The sequence below is a fragment of the Macaca nemestrina genome, chromosome 7 (assembly GCF_043159975.1).
Source record: "Macaca nemestrina isolate mMacNem1 chromosome 7, mMacNem.hap1, whole genome shotgun sequence".
Taxonomy (NCBI): domain Eukaryota; kingdom Metazoa; phylum Chordata; class Mammalia; order Primates; family Cercopithecidae; genus Macaca; species Macaca nemestrina.
Window position 1 is genome coordinate 89310077 of NC_092131.1, and position 12729 is coordinate 89322805.

Sequence of the window (12729 nt, forward strand, 5' to 3'; positions counted from 1 at the left end):
ATACTTCAGTGCTTGAGGCAATGAAGTTCTAATGTTCATGAAAATATATTTTAATTATTTTTAATGAAAATCATCTTTATTGTCCTCTCTTATATACACATACAAAACATATGCAAACATACACAATTGATGTATATTTTCTGGATACATGCACTTGGGCAGGTTGAGAAAAGAAAAACAAGCATATTTTGGGAGTTAGCAAATATTACAATTAATTAAAAAAAAAAAGAGTCACCAAAAAATGAGACCCCCTTGGTCTTCACTCTATCCTGAATCTACCCATTGATCTATCTAAAGGTTAGCATCAATACGCTTACTATGCTTACTTCTAAATGCCTATTACTCTGCTAAGTAAATATTTATAAGACTTCTTATAGGTTGGGAGTATGTTTTTTTTTTAATATCTGACAGATTGCTTTTATTTAAAAGAACAGAATAGCATAAAAATCAGGCTACTCCAAAGACATGTGGTCACTATACCCAGGGTACTCTTCGAGGAAGGCAGCATTATGATATGCAGGTCCTTCAAGGACCAATTCTTTCTTTAACTTAACATCTTTGTATTTTTTGAGCTACATGGGTAATATAAATTAAAACCCCCACAACCAAGATGAGGTATAGGCCTATGAATTCCTAGGAAAGATTTCCCTGTTCCTCTTATCTGAATTCAGGTTGAGATAGAAAAGTTGTCTAGTCATCTCTTTTTGCCAGTAAGTGGATTAGAATTTCATTTAGGGTATAAATGAAAGGATTTGGAGTATAGCTTGCAAGGATTTGGGGTAGGGATTGGGTGATGTTTCTCATTTAAACTGTGTGCCTGACAAGCCCAGGGTATTTCCATATGGACTGGAAAACTCAAGCTTTTGTGTGAACTGGTTTAGGCAATTTGTCAGGCTGCCACAAGTTCAACTTATGATTTCTTTTTTTTTCCAGAGGTTATTGGGGTACAGGTGGTATCTGGTTACATAAGTAAGTTCTTTAGTGGTGATTTGTGAGATTTTGGTGCACCCATCACCTGAGCAGTACACACTGCACCGTATTTGTAGATTTTTATCCCTCGCCCCTCTCCCATCCTTCCCCCAAAGTCCCCAGAGTTCGTTGTATTATTCTTATGCCCTTGCATCCTCATAGCATGGCTTCCACTTATCAGTGAGAACATACGATGCTTGGTTTTCCATTCCTGAGTTTATTTCACTTAAAATAATAGTCTCCAATCTCATCCAGGTCTCTGCAAATGCCATTAATTCAGTATTTTTTATAGCTGAGAAGTATTCCATCACATATATATACCACAGTTTCTTTATCCACTTGTTGATGGGCATTTGGGTTGGTTCCATGATTTTGCAATTACAAATTATGCTGCTGTAAACATGCATGTACAAGTATCTTTTTCATATATTGATGTCTTTATCTCTATGTACTCAGTAGTGGGATTGCTGGGTCAAATGGTAGTTCTACATTTAGCTGTTTAAGGAATCTCCACACTGTTTTTCATAGTGGCTGTACTAGTTTACATTCCCACCAGCAGTGTATAAGTGTTCCCTGATCAACACATCCACAGCAACATCTTTTTTTATGTTTTGATTATGGCCTTTCTTGCAGGAATAAGGAGATATCACATTTATTTGCTTGGTCCACATGGTTTTGATTTGTTTTTCTAGGTTTGGGGTATATTTTCTGTTTCAGCTATGCCCTTTGCAGTGTCTAATTAATTCTCTTGACAAGATTTTTTTTAATGTTATAGATCATTGATCAAGATGGTAGGGAAAAGGATGAGAGGACCATGGGTTCAAATCACTTCTACAAACACTAATTGGAATTGTAATACACCAAGTTCTATTATATAGAAGATGATCATAAAAGGAAGAAGAGGAAGAAGAGTCATGGACTATCCCTCAAAGAATTCACAGCCTGTAGATGAGAGAAAGGTAAAGAAATATTTTTAAGTAGAATGGTAAGTGTAATACTGAAAGGTCCACACAAAAGACAAAGTAATAAAATATGGCTGGAAAATGTAAAGAGGCTTTACCAAAGAGGTGAAAGCTGAATGACAGCTTGGCTTTGAGCAGTGGTAGAGGAAGCTGCATATGCAGAAATACAAAAATCTGAAGTACCATAGCTGCTCAGGTGTTTACCAGCAGTTTGTGCATGGGGGGCTGTGGTTTGCAAAGGGAGATGAGGGTTCCTGGAAATAATTGTGGGCACATTGGACTAATGAGAGAAGACATGCTCAAAAATCACAGATCAGCTTATTGTCAAAGAGCACAGAGGGAGGTTGGGGTTTTCCATCCCCCAATCCGGGCACAGTGGCTCATGCCTGTAATCCCAGCACTTTGGGAAGGCAAGGCAGGTGGATTATTTGAGATCAGGAGTTCAAGACCAGCCCGGCAAATACGGTAAAATCCCACCTCTACTAAAAATACAAAAATTAACCAGACATTGGCGGCTTGCACCTGTAGTCCCAGCTACATGGGAGGCTGAGGCACAAAAATCACTTGAACCTGGGAGGCAGAGGTTGCAGTGAGCTGAGATTGCACCACTGGACTCCAGCCTTGGCAAGAGAGCAAGACTCCATCCTTAAATAAATAAATAAATAAAGATAAAGAGCACAGAGGAGGATATACTAAAGGGTATTGTACACTTGGCAGAACATAGCAATGTGGTATTATGATTCTCCTTGTGTTTTTATTTTAAAATTCTGAATTTTTGTTGGATTTGAAGGATTGGGGGTTGGAAACCCCAACCTCCTTGACTTAAGGTAAGTTTGCAGCCAATATAATTCTTTATCGTTATTTAAACTTTAACTCTTCTCACTTTTAACCCATCCTATTTATGTCTAAATCATTAACAAACTGTTGAAAAATAGCAGGAACGTAAGGATATTCAATACTCCACATTGTACCCTTTAAGTTGGTACTCTATGGGTAATGTGTCCCTGAAGTTTCAAACTTATCTAATTGTGTTTTCAAAGAATTCACAGCTTTTAATTTTTATAATAACTGAGATTCACTTTATAGAAATCTAGATATATTATACCTTTCTCTTTTTCTCTTATATAGAAGTAATTAATCCTTATTAGATCAGAAAAACTTTGATCTTGACCCTGAGCTCAAAAAATTGTAGTAAAACTAACCACTGCTAAGCTATCAAATTGCTGTGTGATAAAGTCAAGCTATTCAGTTTATATTTCTAATCAAAATTCATAGCACTAACCAATGGTTATAGCCACAAGAGTGAATAACCTTTACTATTAACACTACTGGTTCAATAAACACATGATAGATTCAAATATTTTCTACAAAGTACCTGTTAATGAATAATATAATGAATATGCATTGGTTTTAAAAACCTTACATTTTCATAAACTTTGTAAATTTGTCCAGTTAGGCTTTTTACTGCTCCACATGTATTTTTACCACTATCATTTGTGACATATCTCAGCAAATTCCACTTCAGATTACACTGAATTTGTGTTTTCTCAACTTTGAAAATATTCTCACCTATAGATGTTCCACATAAACTATTAATAGAGGCTAATTTCTCAGCCATGTTAGACTTGGCATTGACTCCTAAAATTAATGACAATTGAAAAGTATTGGTAATATCTGTCAACCTATCAAGAGCCAAAGGAAACCATTTGATATAACTTACCTTGTTTTTTAATTGACTATTGTTGTTGATCCAATGTCCTTGAATCTTCAAAAAACTGTTCTTATTGAAAGGCTATCGTCTTAAATAGATTTACTTGATCTGAACACCTTTCTTTGGCTGTAACAATCAAACAAGATTTAATTAATTTATCATTGGTAAATGTCTCTCGTTGTTTGGTCAACAAATGAGCTACTTAGAAATTTACTTTGGTTGTACCTTCATTTTCATTTTTTATTGTTGGAAAGAAATTCTACTGTAATGAGATATTTCATTTTAAATTTTCTAATTTTTCTGACCATGGTTTTCCTGTGTGTACTTAGTAATGTTGATTATACAATATATTGTGTACCCTAAGTACACCAACATATGTTGCTTAATAAACAATGCTCTACTATCTAATTCAATTACAAACTAATCTACATTCTACTATGCTTTAGAACACATTAGAAGTCTACTTTTCCCTTCTTTTTAGATGATGGCATGATGGGTATGCACCTGTGTATCAGTCAGAGTTCAAACATGGAAGCAGAACCAATAGGTATAAATTTACTAGAAGGAATTGGCTTATGAAACTCATTTAAGTGTTTGTCTGCTTGAGTTTCTGTTTTTGTTTGGTGTTTTGTTTTGTTTACCTCTTGCTGTAAAGTGTGCAATACATGTTTTTTTAAATTATCACAGTCTGCCTTCAAATAATTCTATACTACTTCACACATAGTGCAAAAAGTTTCTTTCCTCTGTCTTGTTCTTTGTGTTATTGTTGTCATATAATTTATTTCTACATATGCCATTATCTCCATAACCTACTGTTATTATTTTCTTTTTAAACAGTTTTGGTTTTGGTTTTTAATTTTTCATATTTGAAATAAGCTCTCACTTTGTCACCCAGGCTGGAGTGCAGTGGCATGATCACCACTCACTGCAGCCCCAACCTCCCAAGCTCAAGTAATCCTCCCATCTCAGTCTCCCAAGTAGCTGGAACTACAGGCACACACAACCACATCTGGCTGATGTTTGTATTTTTTGTAGAGACAAGATTTTGCTGTGTTGCCCAGGCTGGTCTCAAAATTCTGGATTGAAGAGGTCCACCCACCTAAGCCTCCCAAAGTGTTGAGATTACAGGCGTGAGCCATTGCTCACTTTGCTCGCAGGCATGAGCCATTGCATCTGGCCAACAGTATTTTAAAGAGAGTTTGGGATTTTTATAACTTTTATCTTTTTTTTTTTTTTTTTTTGAGACAGAGTTTTACTCTTGTTGCCCAGGCTGGAGTGCAATGGTGCGATCTCAGCTCACTGCAACCTCCGCCTCCTGGGTTCAAGCGATTCTCCTGCCTCAGCCTCTCTAGTAGCTGGGATTATGGCGCATGCCACCACGCCCAGCTAATTTTTTGTATTTTTAGTGGAGACAGGGTTTCACTATGTTAGACAGGCTGACCTCCTGACCTCAGGCGATCCACACACCTTGGCCTCCCAAAGTGCTGGGATTACAGGGGTGAGTCATCGTGCCCAGCCTTAACTTTTATCTTAAGTTCAGGGGTACATCTGCAAGTTTGTTATATAGGTAAACCTGTGTCATGGGGATGTGTTGTACAGATTATCTTGTTACCCAGGTATTAAGCCTAGTATTCACTAGTTATTTTTCCTGATCCTCTCCCTCCTCCCACATGCCACCCTCTTGTAGGCACCAGCATCTGTTGTTCCCCTTTATGTGTCCATGAGTTCTCATCATTTAGCTCCCACTTATAAGTGAGAGCATGCAGTATTTGGTTTTCTGTTCCTTAATTGGTTTGCTAAGGATAATGGCCTCCAGCTCCATCCATGTTCCTGCAAACAACCTTATCTCATTCTTTTTTATTGCTGCATAATATTCCATGGTGTATATGTACCACATTTTCTTTATCCAGTCTACTATTGATGGGCATTTGCGTTGATGCCATGTCTTTGCTATTGTGACTAGTGCTGCAGTGAACATACATACATGTATCCTTATGACAGAATGAATTATATTCCTTTGGGTATATACCCAGTAATAGGATTGTTGGGTCAAATGGTAGTTCTGTTTTTAGCTCTTTGAGGAATCAACACACTGCTTTCCACAATGGTTAAACTAATTTACACTCCCACCAACAGTGTATACGCATCCCTGTTTCTCCACAACTTCACCAGTATCTGTTATTTTTTTGGCTTTTAATAAGAGCCATTCTGCTGACCGGTGTGAGATAGTATCTCATTGTGGGTTTTGTGGTTCTGGGGTTTTTGTTTTGTTTTGTTTTTTGAGACAGGGTCTTCCTCTGTCACCCAGGCTAGAGTTCAGTGGCACCATCTTAGCTCACTGCAACCTCCACCTTCCAGGTTCAAGCGATTCTCCCACCTCAGCCTCCTTAGTAGTTGGGACTACAGGTGCTCACCACCATGCCCAGCCTCATTGTGGTTTTGGTTTGCATTACTCTAACAACCAGTGATGTTGAGCTTTTTTTCATATGGTTATTGGGCACATGTACGTCTTCTTTTGAAAAGTGTCTGTTCATGTCCTTTGCCCACATTTTTATGGGGCTGTTTGTATTTTTTTTGTAAATCTGTTTGAATTCCTTATAGATGCTGGATGTTAGACTATTGTCAGATGCATAGACAGCAAAAATTTTCTTCCTTGCTGTGGTTGTCTGTTCACTGTATTGATAGTTTCCTTTGCTGTGCAGAAACTTAAAGAGAGTTTTTAAGGAGCAGGGACAGTCATATTTACCATTTCTAGTGTTACATATTTGCCATTTTCATAATACATGTTTACCTAGATATTTACCTTTTCTAGAGCACTTTTTTTGGAGAGAACACGTCTCATTCTGTTGCCTAGGCTGTAGTGCAATGGTGATCATAGCTCACTGCAGCTTCAACCTCCTGGACTGAAGCAGTCCTCCTGCTTCAGCCTCCCAAGTAACTAAGACTACAGGTACAGGTGCATGCCACCACACCCAGCTAATTTTTTAAATTATTATTTTGTGTGGAGATGAGGATTCTCTGTATTAACCAGACTGATCTACAACTCCTGGCCTCAAATAATCCTCCCACCTCGGCCTCCCAAAGTGCTAGGATTACAGGCATGACCCTGCTGTTCATTTCTTTATGAACATCCAAATTTCTATCTCGTATCATTTTCCTTTTGCCCGAAGTACTTTGATATTGCTTGTCTAGGTCTGCATTAGATTAATTCTCTAAGATTTTGTTTGTTTCAAAAAGTCTTTATTTCACCTTCAATTGTGAGAAATAGTTTTACTGAATAGAGTTCTAGATTGACAGTAGATTTGTTTTGCTTTGTTTTTTAAAACATTAATGATATTTCTCCATTGTCTTCTGAGTTGCATAGTTTCTGATAAGAAACCATTTGCTTTCATTCTGTGGGCAATTTTTTTTTAATTTGGTTGCCGTGAAATTTTTCTCCTTGTTACTTATTTTCAGCAGTTAGTGACATTTCTTTACAAGCCTTTCACAATCTTTTCTGATAGTTTCATCATTTCTATCTTTCCTAGTTCTGTTTCTGTTGACTTATTCTTCTAGGGATCATACTTTCGTGCTTCTTTGCATGCCTGGTAATTTTTACTTGCATGCTAGCCATTATGGTTTTTCTATTGTTGATTTTTGTATTTTGTTGCATTTATTTAAATAGTGTTGGATTTTGTTTTAGCATTTAGATAATTAAATTTTTTCTCTCAGCTTCTAAACATCTATTATAAGATTTGGGGGGATATTCTCCAAAGAATGATTGCAATCATAAACAAGAAAGGAGGGAAATCACGTCCTCTTTGCCTGAATCAGTCTGACCTAGCACTATCATTTTAAAAGAAATATAGAAAGCTGAAATGACTCTTGGGGTATTCTCAGATTATTTGATGAGGAAAACTTTCTTTTTTCTTCACTACTTTCTTTAAATAAATGGCTGGTTCTATTTCTTGAAACACTCAAGAGCTCCCTGTGATGGTTAATACTGAATGTCAACTCGATTGGATTGAAGGATGCAAAGTACTGATCCTGGGTGTATCTGTGAGGATGTTACCAAAGGAGATGTGATGGTTAATACTGAGTGTCAACTTGAATGGACTGAAGGATACAAAGTATTGATCCTGGGTGTGTCTGTCAGGGTGCTTCCAAAAGAGATTAACATTTGAGTCAGTGGGCTAGGGAAAGCAGATCCACCCTTAATCTGGTGGGCACAATCTAACCAGCTGCCAGCAAATATAAAGCAAGCAGAAAAACATGAAAAGACTTGACTGGCCTAGCCTCCCAGCCTACATGTTTCCAGTGCTGGATGCTTCCTGTCCTCAAGCATCTGACTCCAATTTCTTCAGTTTTGGGACTTGGACTGGCTATCCTTTCTCCTCAGCTTACTTAATAAACTCATATATACACATATGTGTGTGTGTGTGTGTGTGTGTGTGTGTGTGTGTGTGTGTGTGTGTGTATCGTATTAGTTCTGTACCTCCAGAGAACCCTAATACAGATTTTGGTACCAGAAGTGGTTCTAGAGGAACAAAATATTGAAGATGGAGTTCTTTCATTGGTTTTGGGGTTTCTGGAGTTGGCTGCTTAATATGATTAGACCCAAAAATGCTAAGGACTTTACTTATAAGTACAGTGAACACTGATAGTCCTTGGTGTGAACTGTTTAGAGAGTTATGCAACATAAATGCATTTGACACTCCTGATTCACTGCTCACGAGAGGCAAGGAGTTTAGTGACTCTATACGTAATACCTTTGACCATATGTGGAGAACGAAGGAAGATAATGAAGCTTTTGGTTGTTCCTAAGTCCAGTGGACAAAGTGATAAAAGAAAATGAACACAGGGATTCTGTCTCCTGGCTTCAGAAGCAGATACTGAGCCTCAAATCTGCTAAAATCTTACTCCCTGAGTGAGAGTCTTATCTCCTGTAGAGAAAGAGCTGAAATTGTGGGAAAACAGACACAAGCTCTTATTATGCTAGTGGCTGACCTGCAATAAAAGATGCGTGCACAGCTTCCCCATGTGTCTACTGTTAAAGTGAGGACATTGATTGGAAAAGAATGGGACCCTGAAATTGGAATGGGGATGTGTGAGTAGAACCTGATGAGGCTGGGGACACTGAGTTTGTAAACTCTGATGAACCTTTTTTGCCAGAAGGAACAGCTTCCCCATCCCAAGTAGTGGCAATATCCCCTCTGCGACCTATGCTGCCATCAGCCTTTCCATCTTTGTCAGAGGAGATATACCGTGTGCTGCGTGATGCAACAGTGGTCTGCCCTGAAGCAGTTGCGAGGCAAGATAATGTTGATTATCCTCAGAAGCCACCCCCAACACTTCTGTTTACTTTGAGACCTGTAACTATACTAAAGCCCCGGTGGGCCCCTAGAGGTGAGGTTGACAGTATGGCCCATGAGGAGGTGCGCTACATTTGAAAAGAACTGTTTGAGTTCTCTAATTTATATAAACAGAAATCTGGAGAACAGGCATGGGAATGGATATTAAGGGTACGGAATAATGGTGAAAGGAATATAGAGTTGGATCAGGCTGAATGTATTGATTTAGGCCCACTAAGTAGGGACCCTGCATTGAATGTTGCAGCTTGGGGAGTTAAAAAGGGTTCTAATAGTTGATTTGTGTGGTTAGCTGAAATATGATGTAAAAGAAAGCCCACTGTGGGCTAGCTGGAAATGCCTGATCTTCCTTGGTTTAATGTAGAGGAAGGAATCCAAAGGCTTAGAGAGATAGGGATGGTGGAGTGGATTAGTCACTTTAGATCTACTCATCCCAGCTGGGAGGGTCCAGAAGCCATATCTTTGACCAATGGCTTGCAAAATAGATTTGCGAGGTAACCTGCATCTTTGAAGAGCCCTGTAAGTAATTGCTCTTCTCTGTATGTCAGATCTAACAGTAGGACCCGCAGTCACTCAACTACAAAATTAAATACAATGGGAATAATTAGAACCCAAGGTGGCAGGGGCCACGTGGTGGCACTCAATCACCAAAGACAAGGTGGGTGTAGCTACTGTAATGGACAGCAGAGGCAAAGCAGCAATCGGAAAAGTCTGACTCATGTAGAGTTCTGGCATTGGCTAACTAACCGCAGTGGTCCTAGAAGTGAAATTGATAGGAAACCTACTGCATTCCTACTTAATTTATATAAGGAGAAAATCTCTAGGTCAAATGGACAAAATACTAATTTCAATTATAAAAACAGATAATCATGGTCCCTCAATCAATTTCCAGACTTGAGCCAGTTTACAGACACTTTGAATGAAGGGGAAGCCAGGTTGCCTTTAGGGAGGACCCTACTACATTACCAACAATTTATGCAGTGAATCTTTCTCCCATCCTTCCCCAAGGAGACCTCTGGCCTTATACCAGGGTAACTGTGCATTGGAGAACAGGAAATGATCAGATATTTCAGAGACTACTGGGCACTGGCTCTGAGCTTACATTGATTCCAGGGGATCCAAAATGTCATTATGGTCCTCTGGTTAAAGTAGGGGCTTATGGAGGTAAGGTAATTAATGGAGTTTTAGTTCCAGTCTGACTTACAGTGGGTCCAGTGGGTCCCCAGACTCATCCTATGGTCATTTCCCCAGTGCCAGAATGCACAAGTGGCATAGACATACTTAGCAGCTGGCAGAACTCCCACATTGGTTTGGTGACTGGTAGGGTTAGGGTTACTATAGTGGGAAAGGCCAAATGGAAGCCATTAGAGCTACCTTTACCTAGAAAAATAGTAAATCAAAAATAATATCACATCCCTGGAGGGATTGCAGAGATTAGAGCCACCATCAAAGATTTGAAAGACACAGGGGTGGTGATTCCCACCACATCCCCATTCAACATTCCCATTTGGCCTGTGCAGAAGACAGATGGATCTTGGAGAATGACAATGGATTATCAAAAGCTTAACCAAGTGGAGACTCCAATTGTAACTGCTGTACCAGATGTGGTTCCATTGTTTGAGCAAATTAACACATCTCCTGATACCTGGTATGCAGCCACTGCTTGGCAAATGCCTTTTTCTCCATTCCTGCTCATAAGGCCCATCAGAAGCAATTTACCTTTAGCTGGTAAGGCCAGCAATATACCTTTACTCTCCTACCTCAGAGGCATATCAACTCTCCAGCTTTGTGTCATAATTTTATTCAAAGAGGGCTTGATTGCTTTTCGTGTCCACAAGATATCACACTGGTCCATCACATGGATGGCATTATGCTGATTGGATCCAGTGAGCAAGAAGTAGCAAATGCACTGGACTTACTGATGAGACATTTGCATGCCACAGGATGGGAAATAAATCTGACTAAAATTCAGCAATCTTCTACCTCATTAAAACTTCTTGGGGCTCGGTGGTGTGGGGCCTGTCAAGATACTCCTTCTAAGGTGAAGCATAAGTTGCTGCATTTGGCCCCTCCTACAACCAAGAAAGAGGCACAATGCCTAGTGGGCCTATTTGGATTTTGGAGGCAAAACATTCCTCATTTGGATGTGTTTCTCCAACACATTTATCAAGTGACCCGAAAGGCTGCCGGTTTTGAGTGGGGTCCAGAGAAGGAGAAGGCTCTGTAACAGGTCCAGGCTGCTGTGCAAGCTGCTCTGCCACTTGGGCCATATGACCCAGCAGATCCAATGGTGCTTGAGGTGTCAGGGCAGATAGGAATCCTGTTTGGAGCCTTTGGCAGACCCCCATAGGTGAGCCACAGCAGAGCCCTCTAGGATTTTGGAGCAAGGCCCTGCCATCTCCTGCAGATAACTATTCTCATTTCAAGAGCCAGCTCTTGGCCGGTTACTGGGCTCTGGTGGAAACTGAACATTTGACTATGGGTCATCAAGTCACCATGCAACCTAAACTACCTATTATGAACTGGATGCTTTCTGACCCATCTAGTCATAAAGTGGGTGGTGCACAGCAGCATTCCATCATCAAATGGAAGTGGTATATACATGATCGGATTCAAGAAGGTCCTGAAGGCACAAGTAAGTTACATGAGGAAGTGGTTCAAATGCCCATGATCTCCATTCCTGCCACCCTGCCTTCTCTCTCCCAGGCTGCGCCAATGGCCTCATGGGGGGTTCCCTGTGATCAATTGACAGAGGAAGAGAAGACTAGGACCTAGTTCACAGATGGTTCTGCATGATATGCAGGCACCACCCAGAAGTGGACAACTGCAGCACTATAACCCCCTTCTAGGACATCCCTGAAGGACAGTGGTGAAGGGAAATCTTCCCAGTGGGCAGAACTTAAAGGCGTGCACCTGGCTGTGCACTTTGCATGGAAGGAGAAATGGCCAGATGTGTGATTATCTACTGATTCATGGGCTGTAGCCAACGGTTTGGCTGAATGGTCAGGGACTTGGAAGAAGCATAATCGGAAAACTGGTGACAAAAAAAATTTGGGGAAGAGGTATGTGGATGGACCTCTCTGAATGGTCAAAAGCCATGAAGATATTTGTATCCCATGTAAGTGCTCACCAAAGAGTGACCTCATCAGAGGAGGATTTTAGTAATCAAGTGGATAGGATGACCCATTCTGTGGACATCACTCAGCCTCTTTCCCCAGCCACCCCTGTCGTCGCCTAATGGGCCCATGAACAAAGTGGCCATGGTAGCAGGGATGGAGGTTACACATGGGCTCAGCAACATGGACTTTCACTCACCATGGCTGACCTGGCTATGGCCACTGCTGAGTGCCCAATTTGCCAGCAGCAGAGACCAACACTGAGCCCTCCATATGGCACCGTTCTTTGGGGTGATCAGCCAGCTACCTGATGGCAGGTTGATTATATTGGACCTTTTCCATCATGGAAAGGGCAGGGGTTTGTCCTTACTGGACTAGACACTTACTCCGGATATGGGTTTGCCTATCTTGTACGCAATGCTTCTTCCAAAACTACCATCCATGGACTCACAGAACACCTTATCCACCGTCTTGGTATTCCACAAAGCATTGCCTCTGACCAAGGCACTTATTTTATAGCTAAAGAAGTGTGGCAATGGGCTCATGCTCATGGAATTCACTGGTCTTACCATGTTCCCTATCATCCTGAAGCAGCTGGATTGATAGAACGGTAGAATGGCCTT

General features: G+C 40.3%; 1 protein-coding gene and 1 pseudogene across 1 annotated transcript in view; both read right to left on the minus strand.

The window, feature by feature from the left end:
* LOC112423159 (olfactory receptor 4F6) overlaps nt 1-3715 on the minus strand; it is a 64333-nt gene extending 60618 nt beyond the window's left edge. The window contains exon 1 of the mRNA XM_024786898.2: nt 3652-3715. The gene's annotated coding sequence lies outside the window, so the exon portion shown is untranslated. The remainder of the gene's footprint in view (nt 1-3651) is intronic.
* Nucleotides 1-12729, minus strand: part of LOC105499235 (olfactory receptor 4F6-like) — an 84925-nt pseudogene that overhangs the window by 49274 nt on the left and 22922 nt on the right.